The sequence below is a fragment of the Panthera tigris genome, chromosome A3, assembly GCF_018350195.1.
Source record: "Panthera tigris isolate Pti1 chromosome A3, P.tigris_Pti1_mat1.1, whole genome shotgun sequence".
NCBI classification, from domain to species: Eukaryota; Metazoa; Chordata; class Mammalia; order Carnivora; family Felidae; genus Panthera; species Panthera tigris.
Window position 1 is genome coordinate 101,506,442 of NC_056662.1, and position 16,937 is coordinate 101,523,378.

General features: G+C 44.3%; 1 long non-coding RNA gene across 2 annotated transcripts; it reads left to right on the forward strand.

Moving 5' to 3' along the window:
* Nucleotides 1-12,163, forward strand: LOC122237378. 2 transcript variants are annotated; one of them, XR_006215876.1, is made up of 4 exons: nucleotides 1-1,092; nucleotides 9,502-9,764; nucleotides 10,554-10,685; nucleotides 11,408-12,163. It is a non-coding gene; the product is annotated as an uncharacterized LOC122237378 (long non-coding RNA). The 2 variants fall into 2 exon arrangements; XR_006215875.1 differs by lacking the exon at nucleotides 1-1,092 and adding an exon at nucleotides 8,807-9,046.
* The last annotated feature ends 4,774 nt before the right edge of the window (nucleotides 12,164-16,937 follow it).

Sequence of the window (16,937 nt, forward strand, 5' to 3'; positions counted from 1 at the left end):
GTTCATGACAGTGGTGGCAGTGGTTATTCTAATCCCTGCCTTTATGACTGAGCACATTGAGGTCACAAAGCACTGAATGTGATCCAGAACATTGAAGTTACTTGTCCAAGGCCACAGAGCTATCGGGGAGTAAAGCTCATTGCGGGACAAGACCTTCGGCCCACACGTTTCCCTTCAGCCCAGTGCTTGGCCCACCACACTCGCCCATAGGGGAATATCACATTTGTCACTGTCAGTCGGCCACTACATGCGCACGAGTCCCACAGACGCTGGTTCGAAGTTGGGCGGTAAGCTGCAAGATGGAAACCTAGAGAAGGAGCATGGGCTTCGGCAGAGAAGAATGTGACGGCATTGACCATGAAGCCCAACAGACCCAGCATCCTCAGGCAGGGTGGCAGGGGAGCAGGGAGAGCAACGCCGCACAGAGGCTTGGCTCATCTCTACTGCATGACATGGGCCATTTCTGATGACTGTGGCTCCACAGAGGTGGGAAGGGGGCAGTGGGTGCGGTAGCCTGGCTCCTTAGACTCTCTTATAGTGGCCTTCCAGCTTGTCCTTGTATTACCTGCAAAGTTAAGAACCACATTTTGCAGACTCCCTTGCAGTGAAAGTTCCAGAGGTGACTTCAGTTCTGCCAATCGGACACATCTGTGGGAGACTTGAATTCGGAATCCATTATTTGGGGAAAGCCATCCATTCCTTTCCTGCAGATTGAGAAAGCACAGCGTGCTTCAGGTTCCCAGAGCTGGTGAGGCCATGTGTTCCTGGAGCCAACAGCCAATGCAACTGCTTCCTGATTCTGCACTGGGCTCCCGGGGCGTGAAGCTGGGGCCAGTGGTGACAGCATCTCCCCGACTGTGGCGGAGGTGATGGCTCCCCCAGCAAGCCAGTTCTGGAGTGTTCCTCCAAAGATTATTTCTGAATGCCCAGCCTACAGCTCCTTTCTCTGATCCTCCAGCTGATTCTCTATGCACCCAGTTCTTGATAAGAAAGCATTCCTGATGACATCAGAGCATTCCTGTCACTTGCAACTGAATCCTGAAAACCAAACCAACATTTTGCCATTTCTTCCTCACTTCTGTGCCTTAGCAGGTACTCTTGGCTATGCTTAAAAATCCTCTATGTGTAAAAAGGCCCTGACTCTGCCTGGCTAACTCCTACTTTTATCTCAACATTGGCTCAAACATCACCTCTTCCATGAAGGCTTTACTGCTTATTTCCAGAATGGTTTAGTTCCTGTTCTCCATTCTCATGCACTTTCCATCTCTCTCCTTCCATCTCTCTCCACCTCTTTTCATCTTTCTCTCTCTACCTCTCTCTCTCTCCACCTCTCTCTATCTCTCCCCATCTCTCTCCCTCCATCTCTGTCTCTCCATCTCTCTATATCTCCCTCTATCATCTCTCTCTCTCCGTCTTTTCCTTATTCTTCCCTTTCATTCATTTTTTTCATTTATTTCACTTACTCATTTATCACACATTTACTAAACACTTACTAGAAGACAATCACTGAAATACAAAAATGTAAAGGGCACAGTTTCTGCCCAGAGGCTGCTTACAGATTAACCAGAGTCCCACAATTAAAATGTAGTGTGGCAAGTGCTGTGATGGAGTTGATCTGGGGTCTCATAGGAGCATGGAGAAGGGATACTCGATCGGGCCACAGGGCGACAAATTGTTTCCCTGAAGGCCTGAGCTCCAAAGTACGAGTAAAATTAGCCAAGGAAGTAAAAGAGGAATGATTTTCCAAACAGAAAGAGCGGCATGTTCAAGGGCAGACCTTGTGTGAGAGAGAGCATCCTGGGGACCTACCTGCAAGAGGTTTGCGACAGCTATAATGTGCTGCATGTGCAGGGAGCCGTGAGGGCAACTGGGAGATGGGCTGGGGACTGGCAGTGCCCAGAATATGAGGCATCTTGTTTTTGCTAAAACTGTATGGGAACCTTGTAAGAAAAGGTGTAGGGCCATCTGGATGTAGCAGTGTGGACCAGGGTATAGGACAAAGCAAAACTGCAATAAGGAGTTTGGTGGGGACATCACCTCAGCACCCACAGATGAGGAGGCAGGGTCTGAACTATGGTGATGACCATTGGGATGGACAGAAGGCCCTAGAGATACTTTGGAGATAGATTCAATAGGACTTGTGAGTGCTGAATGTGGATGCAACATTGAACGCGCAGAGACGACAGAGAGCAAGAATATTCTTATTTGGGAGTGTCAATAACTGGGAAGACAGCAGAATCATCCACTGAGAATGGAGATACACTGGAAGGGGAAGCAGATTGTTTCGGAGGCAGTGGAGGGAGACAGTTAATTGAGCTTAGTTGCATTGTGTCTGAGATGTAGAGGGGACATCCAAGGGGGTGTCCAGTTGGCAGGCAGACTCACACACCTGGAAGTTAGAAGAAGAGACTGCTCTAAAGATAGAGACCTGGAAGTGATGGCTGAAGCCTGAGAGAGGCCTGAAAGAGAGTGTAAAGGGTAAACCAACACTTCAGCACGGAGTAGTTTATGATATCATTTTTTTTAAGTTTCTTTTTAAATTTTTCTAATGTTTATTTATTCTTGAGACAGAAACAGAGCGCGAACAGGGGAGGGGCAGAGAGAGAGGGAGACACAGACTCTGAAACAGGCTCCAGGCTCTGAGCTGTCAGCACAGAGCCCGATGCGGGGCTCGAACCCACGAGCTGTGAGATCATGACCTGAGCCGAAGTCAGACGCTCAACCGACTGAGCCACCCAGGCGCCCCTATGATATCATTTTTAAAGATGAATTTGTTCTCCCTGCTGCATTATGAACTGTAACATTTTTATCTTTGAGTCTGTATTTTCTACTACAGTATCTTGAATATAGTAAGAGCTCAAAAGGCAGTAATAAGCACATCAATAATGAATTAATTTACTCATTTTTAAGGGGAAGGGCTTTAACTGTAGCTAAGAAAGTAGATCTTTCTCATGATCTCAGGATGAGGACATACAGGACTACAGGATTCCTATAAAGCAGAATCCCAGGCAAGGGGGCACCAATCTGGATCCAAATGGCATTCCCAATGCCCTGGCCAATCAGGGCACCCGAGAGGATCACTATAGCCCAGGCTGCTCTTAGGGCCACCTGGAATGAGGCTACCTCCTCCAAATGCCCAGTTCTCATGACCAGTCAGTTACTGCTCTATCCTCCAGGTATTGTTCCTGGTCTTCCTCTAACCTTATTTAGAGATTTACTAAGAAAACAAATCTCCTGGCTAAAATCTACAACTCAGAAGACGACAGATGTTGGCAAGGATGCAGAGAAAGGGGAACACTTTTGCACTGTTGGTGGGAATGCAGACTGGTACAGCCCCACTGGAAAACAGTATGGAGGTTCCTCAAAATTTTAAAAATAGAACAGCCCTATGACCCAACAGTTGCACTACTAGGTACTTATCCATAGTATGCAAAAATATTGATTCAAAGGGATGCACCCCAATGTTTATAGCAGCACTATCAATAATAGCCAGTTATGGAAAGAGCCCAAATGTCCATCAACTGGCGAATGGATAAAAAAGATGTGGTATATATATACAATGGTATACTACTTGTCTATCAAAAAGAATGAAATCTTGCCATTTGCAACGACGTGGATGAAACTAGCAGCTATGCTAAGTGAAATATGTCAGTCAGAGACAGGTAAATATCATACGATTTCACTCATATGTGGAAGTTAAGAAATAAAACAGATGAACATGGGGAAGAGAAGGAAAAAAAGATAAAAACAGAGAGGGGGACAAACCATAAGGGTCTCAGAGAACAGAGGATGGCTGGAGGGGTGTTGGGTGGGGGGATGGGCTAAATGGGTGATGGGCATGAAAGAGGGCACTTTTGGGGATGAGCACTGGGTGTTATATGTAAGTGATGAATCACTAAATTCTACTCCTGAAACCATTGTTACACTATATGTTAACTAACGTGAATTTAAATAAAACTTAAAAAAAGAAAGAAAGCAAGCAAATTTCCTATGCTTACTAACCTCAGTAAAGTAAAACTTCCTTTTCTTTGCCCTAAAAAAGTCTCTTCTAAGCCTCAATGAATGTCACGTCTGAAATGCTAGCCACTTCCCTTTGCTCAACTTCAAGAACACCATTGCTTCCTGAGCTGCATGCAAACTGTCTTACCCTAGATGCTGCCTCCAACTCCCACAGGGCAAGGGCTTGGTCTGCTTTCCAGTAGTTCAGTGACCCGTGGGACCCTGTGGGGGCCTGTGGGCAGGAATTGCAAGTGTCTGTCCTTGGCCTTGAGGTCAAAAAAGGTAAGAAAGTTTATGCAGTGGCCATAGCTTTCCCAGGGGGCCCACAATGGGAAGTAATTGCTGTAAAAACCCTGGCAGTTATTTTGCAAAATCACATGTCCCACAGTGATGGTTTGCGAACCCTAATGTGCTTTCCTCCATCTGCTATTCGGCAAAACTATTTATTCCAGCAAGCACTAATTCAATAAAATCTATCTAGGCTTACTATTTACACAACTCCCACTGCACCCTCCTTTCCCTTTGGAGAACACGATTTGTGACAGATAAGTGCCCACTTCCTCCACACACCCTCCACTTTCCATCTAATAGCCCTATTTTTCTCCCTCACAGCCTGTACCACTAGCCAAAATTATATTATATGTATTTGCTCAGGTGTTTATTTCTCTGTCTCTTGCTACATAAATCCCTTAATACATCTTATTCATGGATACATCCCAATAGTGAAAACAGTATCATACACATAGCAAGTGCTTAATAGTTATTTTTTAAATGAATGACTCTATTCTCTTTTCTAAACATTCCCCTAATTCTTGCATTGGCCGAACCCCGGAACCAAGAACCCAAAGCATGGTCTTTCTGGGGACCATGCTTTCCTTGCAGCTTTCTCAAGGAGAAAGAACTCAGGCCCAGATATTTCAGGGCCAGGAGGTTGGGGCCAACGTTGGGTCACCTCTCCACTGACATCAGATTGTGACATCTTCAACCTTTGTTAAATGAACAACCAACAAAGGCAAACAAACGAAAACCCCAGCCCTTTGAAGTTTATACCAACCTGTACTTCTTTGTGTAGCTTTCAGCTACTGACCTCATTATCATTCCCCTCCATTTATTAAATATTTGGCACCTGGAACCAAGTCTTTTTCTTTGTCCGGAACCCCAAGGGACCTTGACATCCATTTGGATGACCTACACCATGACTTCTCAGTCTCTTGACTTTCTCACTTTCAGTGACTCCCACCTCTACTCTCCCTTTTTTACCCTATGACTTGTCATTTCTCATAATCTCTTCACTTCTGAAATGTTCAAACATCCTACTCTGACCACAAAAGACAGGATTTATGTCCTGTTTCTCCTTTTCTCCTTTCTCTTTTTCCCTCCCTCTGTTTCTCCCTCACTTTTCATTTTTTCCACTGCGTATGTATTTCAACACCAGAGACCTCCAGTCCCTTGACCACTCAACTTTCTTCTATCATCTCTTCCAATTTTCATTTCCTTCTAGTCCCTACTTGGACCATTCTTTTGTCAATATTCCCCACTGATGGCCCCTCTGCTCTCCCATTGCACTGCTTGGCAAAAATTTGGATCTATCCGATGTCTGCCTCCTCAGATTCTACACCGAAGTCACCAAGTAGCTCGGAAGATCATGGCAGATCTGCCCCATTGCATCTTGATGACAGCCCAAACCAGCTAGCCTCTATCGTTGCTTAGCATCCCTTCCTTGTTTCTATAATTTGCTAGCTATCCCATCTCCACAGAAAATATTTCAAATATTCCTTATATTCTTTAGTCTCCTGCCCAACCTCCTCTTCCTTTACTTAATAACAAAGTAACAGAAACTAACAGGAAGAATTTCTCAACTCATCAGCCCATATTGAACCTTTCTTTATCTTTGCCTTCTTCCCTCTTACCCAAGGCTAGTCTCTGACCTCCAGCTTTGGGTATCATCCCATTCAGCCTCCTCAAGTTTCTCACATCACCTACCATTTTTGATCATCACGTGAGGACTCTTGTGCACCTGGTCCCATGCCAAGAGCTTGGCATGCCTTGACTTATTCAATCCACCCCTAAAGGCTATGATATGGTGGCCACCATTAGTATAAACCCACTTTATTTGCCCAAGTTTACATTAAGTGGAAGAAAATCACTCTACGTTCTTTATTCTACTATCATTAAATAAAAATCCTGTTTAGTTCTTTTTCCATTCTGCTGTTAAGATTAAACCCAAGGGACTGCTGCCTATTTATCATAGAAATAATATAATTTCTATGCCTACAGTGTTAGTCTTCATAACTGAAAAACAAAAAATCCTGGTAATGTAGGAGGTATCTGCTCTTCCTCACAGCTTCAGTGGGACAGATATGGTTCTGCAGCATAAACTAGTTCAAAGAATCCATTTTAAGCAAGATTTTTTTCCATATTAAGCAATAATTAAGAACAGCCACGGGTGCCTGGGTGGCTCAGTCGGTTAAGCAGCTGACTTCGGCTCAGGTCATGGTTTCACGGTCCATGAGTTTGAGTCCCACATCGGGCTCTGTGCCCACAGCTCGGAGCCTGGAGCCTGCTTCGGATTCTGTGTCTCCCTCTCTCTCTGCCCTTCCCCTGCTTGCACTCTGTCTCTCTCTGTCTCTGTCTCTGTCTCTCTGTCTCTCTCTCTCTCTCAAAAAAACAATGAATAAACGTTAAAAAAAAAAAAGAACAGCCACAAGACTATCACTTTTTGAGTGTGTGCATTATGAAGACCTGTATGAATATTCGTTACTGTCACAAACTTTTCTATTCTTAGTTAAAATAAATATGCCCTTGCAAGTGTTAGTTGAACAAAACAGTCTTATAAAGCACTGAAGCCTTCAGAAGTTGTGTCCTGTAAAAGTAACCCCCCAAAAGAAACCTGTAGTTTTGACTCAATTGGTACCGTGTTGCTGTTGTGGTTTTAAAACATGCCCACACATTGTTTGAGACTTTTCTCATGAGGAGGTGGGACCTAATTTCCCCCCTTTTCAAAGTGGGCTGACATTGGTGATGTACTTCTAATGGATAGAATGAGGCAGGAGTGATACCGAATGACTTTTGAAGCTAGGTCATCACATCAGAAGTTATACAGCTTCTGCCTGGCGCTCGCTCGCTCTCTCTCTCTCTCTCTCTCTCTCTTTCAAGACGCCCACTTGGAACCCAGTCACCATGTCGTGGAAAAGCCCACGCTGCATGGAGAGTCCATATGAAGGTGATTTGGTCAACAGTCCCACCAAGGTCCCAGCAGAAAGCCGGTATTACCTCTAGACCTGTTAGTGAAAGAACCATCGGATGACCCCAGCTCTTAACCTTTGAACTCCCTCAACTGATGCTGGGGTGGATCAGACTGAGTCTTGTTCAACTGCAGATTCACAAGCAAAACGAAATTGTCTTCTTCTTCTTTTTTTTAAGCTACTAAGTTTCAGGATGCTTTATTTCACAATAATAGATCAATGAAATAGTTGGAAATAGTGTTGAAAAAGCATTTCCATATCCTTAAATGGTATACAGATTTAAAAGATGTCTCGTTAAATCTGAAGGTCACTAGCGCTTTTCTTTTCTCACAGATGCATCATGGAAAGAAAAACAGCATATGACTCTGCAATGTAACTTAAAAAATAACTTGAGTATGCCTATTTCATTCATTTTACTCACATGAGAAAGAGCAGAACAGGAACTTAAAGTCACACAGACTTATTTGAGGACCACATACTTACCCACAAACACACATACTGCATCCCTACCCTGACTTTTCCAACCCATCCTTCTCCATTAGCTCCTTCCCATCCACTTTCACACTTGTTTAAACCTGTTACATCTTGAAAAATCCTTCCCTTAGCCATGTGTCTCCCTCTAGCTTTCCCTTAGCCACATGTCTACTCATCTCTCTCTCCCTTCAGAGCCAAATCTATTGAAGAAATTCTCTGCTCACTGACCTTCGGTTCTCACCTTCTACTCACTCCTGAAGATGCTTTATTTCTTTTTTTTCTTTTAGTATTTCAATATCTTTTTTTTAATGTTCATTTATTTTTGAGAGAGAGAGAGACAGAGCACGAGTGGGGAGGGGCAGAGAGAGAAGGAGACACAGATTCTGAAGCAGGGACCAGTATCTGAACTGTCAGCATAGAGCCCAACGTGGGGCCTGAACCCATGAACCATGAGATCCTGACTTGAGCGGAAGTCGGCCACTCGACCAGCTGAGCCACCCATGTGCCCCATAGACCCTTATTTAAACTTTTGCCCTAGGGTTACCCAGCTCCTAGATCCAATGGACACTTTTCAAACTTTACCAGCCTTGATGTACCGCTAGTGTTCAACACTGATGATTCTTACTTTAAAACACTTTTTTCTGTAGACTTCCATACTCCGTGTCTCCTGGACTTCCCTCCACCTCCTCAGGCCTCTCCTTCCGAGCCTCCACTGAAGGCTCTGCACCTTCCACCTCTCAAACATCCCTCTGTCCTAGACCATCTTCTCTTTTAAACAAATCTCTCTCCCCATTTTATTCACCCCACACGTTCAATTATCTCCTTTGCTTTGAAAACTCCAAATTTTAAATCTCCATTCCAAATTCCTCTCTTGAAAATCAGATCTACATAAACAGCTGCCCACTGAGCACCTCTATCAGGAGTTCACATATACCTCAAAATTCAACATACAAAGCTTATCAGCTTTCCCCCCAAACTGCCACTTTCTCTTCCATTACTCCTTATGTCAGTGAATAAAATGGCCATCCATCACTAGAATCACTACCCGTCAGCAGAGACATCCATCCATAGACACCAAAGCTGTAAATCTGTTAATCAATCTCAACAATTACCCCCTTCATTCTGCATATAATAAATTACCAAAATCTATCAACTCTACCCTCTTACTATGCCTTAAATACATTCACTTCCCTCAAATCCCCTGTGACAATTATTAGACACTCATCTCTTATCTGGATTGGAAGCAAGAAACACTGGAGTAGGGAAACTCGAGAGGCTGTCCCAACATCCATTCTCCAGCCAGGAGCCAGAAGCAACTATTTTAGGAGGTAATTTGGTCATGTCATTCCCCTGCTTGAAATCATTGATAAGAACTCCATGTTGTCCTCTTGCTAACAACCTGGGTTTAGCATGTATAGTCTTAATAAATGTCATGATCTGGCCCTTATTTTCCTCTAAGTCACCTCTCTCGCCTTACCCCTTTTTCTTCTACTCTGTTCCAACCACTTGTGGCTCCTTGAAATGCGTTAGCATAAGGCTTCCCTTTTTATTCTCATCAGCTAGAAAGTCAATCGAAGTACTAGCTTTTTTAGTACAAGGCACCTTATTGTCAACTACCATAACATTGTCCTAATAAATATTCAAGTCTATGATGTCAAAATGTGAGTGGTGTCCTCTAGAGCCATGAAGCCTAAAACGCGCACACCCGTGTGAGGTAATGTTAGCTGCATTGTGCTCATTTATGAACATTTAGAAATGAAAATTTCAAATCTCTGCCCTGTAGGAGTTCACAGTCTGGTGCCTTGGAATAAGAACATTGATAAAGCGTCAAGCATTAACCTACCACCATCAGAGTATTTGGAGCGTGCGGGTTTGTGCTCTGCTATGCCATATTCTCATGTCAGGATCTCTCCAGAGAAGGAACTCCCATCCCTTTGGTTAAGTGATTGGCCAGGCCTAGGAAGTGCCACCTACAAGATACAACAAAAGTGTACCCAAGGACAACAAAGTAAGGGGAGACACCCAAGTTCCAGAGCAAGAAAGGAGGTAACGTCAACCTCAAACTCTCACCTAAAAACCATTGCCCTGCACCACCCCCCACCCCCACTAACCAATCCTAGGCAAAGCACTTCCTGTCCCAGTGGAGTCTATTCTAATGAATTCCCAGAACCAAGCTTTCCTGAATTTCCACGCTGGTCATTCACTTTTCCCCTCTCATAGGATGACTGGGGAAGTAACACCTGACAAGCAGCTCTCATAATGAGGATGATTTTCCATGATCTTCTATGACTAATGAGCCTGAGCAGAGAATGACATATTAGGTCACATCTGTGGCACATGTTTTTGTATAGAGACTTATGTTCTGATTCTCAACTTCCTGTTTTCATTACTCCCCTTTGTGTCATGGAAATATACACAGACAGAGTGCCATGTGTTCTGATTGGGATCTCATTTCTATGGGGCTGGTTGTGGAGGAAGTGAAGTTTCGTTTACACTGGGGATCCTCAGAATCTTCCAAAATATCACCCACAGGCTCCCTAGAAATTCAGGTTCCTGGGCTTAGCCTCACAACTCTGTACCTGCCAGTTTGAAGTGGGGACTCAGGAGTCTTTGTTTTTAACTGGCTGATCCTGATATAAATGATCAAGAGATTCTGAGAACTTTTGGTACTCTGAGAACAGACTATTACTTAACATAGTAAACATGTAAATCTATACTACCTACAAGGCGCTCAGCATCCTAGGAATTGTATGATGGGAGGGGGAGAGTGTCTTGGGTAAGGGTCAGGCTACTCTTTAGGATGTCTGTGAAGATACTCTTTGACCTTGCCCTCAGTTTGCAGCTGCAGCTTAGAATCATCCCAAACCATTGATTAAGCTCTCAACATGCGCTCAATATTGAATTCAGGATTTGGGAGAGCAAGACAGAAGCATGAGCTTGAGCAGGCTGTGAAACCAAAACTTACAGGTATCTCCTAATACATAACTTAACGTAGTAAATACAAATGGAAGTAAATACAAATGGAAGAGAGGGAAGGAAGAGGAAAAAAAAGAAGGAAGGAAACATCAAGGAACAGCATGGGTGCCTTTATTATAATATTATTGCCAGGGCACCAGAGGTTAGTTGCTTTGAGGCAGGTGATATCTATTTCAGAACCCATTCCTGGGGCCACAGACCCTTTGCTTTCTGATGTTCCTCCTCCTCCTTGAATCTGTTCCTTTTCAACGTTAGTGATTTGCCTTAAATCTTACCCTCACTTATACCAGCCTGTGTCCCATAGACGGAGGCTCCATTTGGGCTTCACTTCCCTCTGGAAGTCCCTCCAAGGGCTAACACTGTCCCTTGGGTTCCGAGTTAGCCTTGAAACCACTAAGCAAGATGAAGAACATCCAAGAGGGCTTGAGCAAGGTAGCTTTCCCACTTTCCTTAGGAGCACCAAGTGCTGGACCCCACTCATTTCTATACCCCCATGCCCAGCACTGCACTTGAACACCATGAGAGCTCAGTAATGTTTGATTAGCAAATGAGTGAATGAGTGAGTGAGCAAGTGAGTGAGTGAGTGAATGAATGAATGAAGAGTTTACTGCCTTACACAGCCCACTGAGTTAACTATGAAGGTAGGGTAACATGAAAGTCAAGAGTGCTCATTCAGTCTGGGTTTAACCCTTTCCTTTTCCATTTCTTCACAGTGACTTTGGGCACAAATCCTTTGCAGTGCTCCCCATTAAGAGGTAGAGTCTATTTCTCCACCCACATTTCCTTAAATCTGACCTTGTAAGTTGCCTTGACCAGTAGGACATGGCAAGAGTGATAATGCGAGTTCTGGAGTCTAGGCTTCATGAGGGTTTGCAGCTTCTATTTTTCCCCTTTGGAACAGCAGCCCTAAGACTGCCACATAAGGAAGTCAGTCTAGCCTACCAGAGGACACACAGAGGAGAGCCAAGGCCTCCACCCAGCAGTGCGTATCAACTGCCAGACATGCGAGTGAGACCATCTTGGACCGTCCATCCCAGCTAACACTCAGCCGAATGTGTGTGAGCCCAGGAAAAACCAGCAAAGGGCCCACCGGCCAACACACAGAAATGATGAAAAGTAATAAGTCATTCTTGTTTTAAGTTCCGAAGTGTTGGATTGGTTGTTACACAGCAGTAGATAACTGGGAAAATCCCTTTTGGAAACTAGACCCTTTCTCCACTACTCCCACCCACTGCCAAATCCTGACAAATCTAGACAGGCGTTCCGGTGCTATTCTTTATAGGGCCTGACCTTCAAATTGGACCATTTTGGGAATCCTACTTGAGTTTTTTGGGGGCTGAATTCCACAGTGACCTGAATAGCCAACATTCCCCCAACTCATTGGTGCATCTATTTCTGTATTAATTCAGCAAATGTTGCTAAGTGCCTGACACATGTTATAAACACTGTTGCATGCTCGTGATTTACAAACAAATAAAAGAGACTAAAACTTCTGCCCTGTGTAACTTGCATTCTAGTGGAGTGAGAAGGAAAAAAGTAAAATACATTTAAAAACTACATCATAGAGTGTGTTAGAATATGATGGTACTATAGAGGATTTGGGAGTGCTGGGATTCATGTTGCTATTTTAAATGAAGTGATCCAAGTAGCCCTCACTGAGGAAGTGAAAATTCCAGGAAGAAGGTAGTGCAAAGGCCCTGGGGTGGCATCAAGCCTGGAGTGTTTGTCTTTGGAGAGAAGTGAGGAGGCTGGGGTGGCTGAAGCAGAGAGTAACAGGGAGAGGAGCATAGGAGGGTAAGTCAGAGATAACTATGTTAGGGTTCTCCAGAGAAACAGAATCAATAGGACAGATTAGATAGATAGATAGACAGAAATACCTATATCTATATCTATTTGTCTAGAGAGAGAGAGAGAGAGAGAGACTCGTACAGTTATGGAAGCCAAGGAATCCCACAGTCTGCTGTCTACAAGAGAGAACCAGGAAAGCCAGTGGCAGAACCCGGCCTGAGTCCGAAGGCCCGAGAGCCAGTGGGGGGTGGAGGGGGGAGGGGGGGGGCATACTGTTGGTGTAAGACTGGAGTACAAAGGCCCTAGAATCTGGAGCTCTAATGTCCAAGGGCTAGAGAAGGTAGATATCCCAGTCCAAAGAAAGAGAGAAAAATCACCCTTCCTCTGACTTCTTGCTCTATTGAGGCCCTCAGTGGATTGGATGAAGCCCACCTACACTGGTGAAGGCCATCTTCTCTCTTTTTTTAAACATTTATTTATTTTTGAGAGACACAGAGCACGAGTTGGGGGAGGGGCAGAGAAAGAGGGAGACACAGAATCCAAAGTAGGCTCCAGGCTCTGAACTGTCAGCACAGAGCCCAACATGGGGCTCAAGCTCAGGAACCGTGCGATCATGACCTGAGCCAAAGGTGGCTGCTTAACCAACTGAGCCACCCAGGCACCCCAAGGCCACCTTCTTTACTCATCCTATGAATTCAAATGCTGATCTCTTCCAGAAACACTCACACAGACATTCCCAGAAATAATGTTTCACCAGCTATCTGGGTATTCCTTAGCTCAGTCAAGTTGGCACATGAAATTAACCGTTACAATAACCCCTTTTCCCCATAAACCCATGAACATTCATTGGAATAATGTTACCCAGAAGAAGTCTGGAATATACTTAGGTAGGAGATACCCAAGTCTCCAGTCCTCTGAGTAGACAAAGTCACATGACCTGTGTGGTTTTTTGTGTTTGTTTGTTTGTTTGTTTGTTGAAGGCTATGAGCCTTCAGAAAATGTCACTGGGAAATGCCCCAGTGCAGAAGAGCCTCTGCCAAAACTGCAGGCTTCCAGCCTCCTATGCCACTCTACTTTTATGACCAAAGCCTGGGCAAGGGTTTCCCAGAGGGTTGGAGGGGATGACTATGGGAAAGGATGATTCACTGCAAGATGATTCACTGTCACCAGGAGAAGGGATCAGACATACATCTTTGGCTCCTTCACATACATACATAAAGAGTAAAAGTGAGTATGTGTTTAATATCTTTCTTCCCTCCGAGGCTCCAAGCTCCTAGAGCATCAAGAAGGTGCTAGGAAACTTGTCAGAAGGAAGGAGCAGGCAGAGCTTCATAAAGTCTCCATATGATTTGGACCTGCACTCAGACACCATTTGAGAAGGCTGCATCTATGGTAGGAAAGGCAGAGATTTGGTGCACACAGGCTGACACACTGTGGATACTAAATGTAAGAGGAATTGTGATTGCTCAAGGCCTCAAATAGGCAGTGAGGAAGGTTGATCTTTGTCGCCACCTGCAGCCCAAAGGCCTCATTGCAAGTTGCTGGCCTCAGAAATGGGCTGTGGGGACCAAATCCTGGATTGTTGTGAATTTGCGCCTTTTAGGAGCAGAGATCAGAATTTGCTTTAAGGATAGACAGACTTTGTTTTGCAGTAATCGCTAGTGAACCCTATTAGTTACACGTAGAATCCAACCGGTAGTGCTGTCAAATAACTCAAATGTCAGCGCTTCTGTCTAAGACGTTAACTTTTCTCACAGCAAAGGAAACAACCAACAAAACTAAAAGGCAACCAACGGAATGGGAAAAGATATTTGCAAATGACATATCGGACAAAGGGCTAGTATCCAAAATCTATAAAGAGCTCACCAAACTCCACACCCGGAAAACAAATAACCCAGTGAAGAAATGGGCAGAAAACATGAATAGACATTTCTCTAAAGAAGACATCCAGATGGCCAACAGGCACATGAAAAGATGCTCAACGTCGCTCCTCATCAGGGAAATACAAATCAAAACCACACTCAGATATCACCTCACGCCAGTCAGAGTGGCCAAAATGAAGAAATCAGAAGACTATAGATGCTGGAGAGGATGTGGAGAAACGGGAACCCTCTTGCACTGTTGGTGGGAATGCAAATTGGTGCAGCCACTCTGGAAAGCAGTGTGGAGGTTCCTCAAAAAATTAAAAATAGACCTACCCTATGACCCAGCAATAGCACTGCTAGGAATTTACCCAAGGGATACAGGAGTACTGATGCATAGGGGCACTTGTACCCCAATGTTTATAGCAGCACTCTCAACAATAGCCAAATTATGGAAAGAGCCTAAATGTCCATCAACTGATGAATGGAGAAATTGTGGTTTATATACACGATGGAGTACTACGTGGCAATGAGAAAGAATGAAATATGGCCCTTTGTAGCAACGTGGATGGAACTGGAGAGTGTGATGCTAAGTGAAATAAGCCATACAGAGAAAGACAGATACCATATGGGTTCACTCTTATGTGGATCCTGAGAAACTTAACAGAAACCCATGGGGGAGGGGAAGGAAAAAAAAGGAGGTTAGAGTGAGAGAGAGCCAAAGCATAAGAGACTGTTAAAAACTGAGAACAAACTGAGGGTTGATGGGGGGTGGGAGGGAGGGGAGGGTGGGTGATGGGTATTGAGGAGGGCACCTTTTGGGATGAGCACTGGGTGTTGTATGGAAACCAATTTGACAATAAACTTCATATATTGAAAAAAAAATTAAAAAAATAAAAAAGTAAAAACAAACAAACAAAGCAAAACAAAAACAAATACAAATATATATATATATATATATATATATATATATATATATATATAAGACGTTAACTTTTCTGTTTACAGTCATTTTGTTCAGTTCTGTCGTGCTCATTTATGAAGTGGCCGTATATTTTAGCAGAATGATACCTGGGAAAATTTGGCTCCCATTAGAGTTTTCTTCTTCACTTTTATTTTCCTCCCTGAATCCAAGTTTAGACCTCCCTACAACTGCCATCTCTTGTGTAGCCTGTGGAGTTTGTGTCCAGCGTTTGTGTCCAGTGTTTGTAGAGGCTGTAATAAAGTGCAGGAGTGGGGTCATGAGGTGAAAATTGGGGTCCAAAGTAAGTGTGACCAGATCTTGAATCCTGGTTGGAATGACACATGTGTTACAGGAAACCCTGAACACATCAGTCCCTTGTATAAAGTTGCTCCAGGCTTCTTGGAATAAAGACAAGGCTCTCTGGTTCTCGACAGCTGGCTATGTCTGGAACCTCTTGTGGACACAAAGAGAACACACACGCTCACGCAGACATTCATGCATACACACGACACACATACACATGCATGCGGACACTGGTTCACACACGTGCGTATGCACGCCATACACACACGTGCACACATGCATGCTGGTGAGCACACGTATACATGTGCTCACTAACACACACATATGCAGCCACACTCAGGATTGCCTGCAGGCGTGTGACTGTCTCCTCTGCCTGAACCATCTTGACCTGCCCCCACGACTCCCCCATCCCCTCCCCTGGCTGGTCCCCATGCATGCCTCACTTCCTCTAAATCCTCTCCTGACCCCTTGGATGAGATCACTTACCCTCCCCACCAGCCCAGCTCCCTGGTGCTGCCTGAAAGAGAAGTTACTACGCTGCTCTCCAACTGCTTGTTTACTAGTCCTTGGCTCCCAACTACAAGTTCACCCTGAGATATAAATAGAGAATGAACCTGAAAGTGTGCCTCTCCCAGAAATTTACACAGTAATAGCTCTGATTGGCTGGTTTTGGAATGAAGCCTTTGGTGTGGTCGCCAGGGAGGAGGAGGAATTTTAAAAACAAGACTTGGGAGGGAGAGGGAGAACATTCCTGGCATCTCTGAAGTGTATCTATCAGAGGTTACTTCCATTTCTTACTTTTAAATCCCCAGTGCCGGAATATCCCATCATTATTCCTAGAAGAGCCCTACAGAATTTCAATCCCAGGTTCCCTGAGTGCTATTTCGAGTGTCTTCTAGTCATTCTGTAGAAAGCAGTCAATACATGTTGGTTGTTTATTCCTAATGTCTGGTTTCCGCATCTACAGTGTGTGTTTTTAAAGGGGAGGGACTGTGTCTCTTAAATCTCTTGTGTCCTCTTTGTCCCCTATGCACTAATACAGAATTGGCATATGTTAGGTGCTCAAAAAAAAAATTTTTTTTTTTTTTTTTACTTATATAGAGAACTTGATCCAATTTACCTTTCTCTTGTGAACTATGCCCGTGGCCACCCAGGCATACCCAATATTCCTCTCATTCGTGCGCCCTGCTCCAAGCAGGATCAAGTTGAGTTACCATGAGTGAAGGAGATGAGCAGGCATGGGGAGGTGACAGGGGCTGGCCAAACCTTGGAACCAAAGCACCAAAGCTGATCCCAGGGTGGTGCCAGACAGAAGGCAGTTGGGGC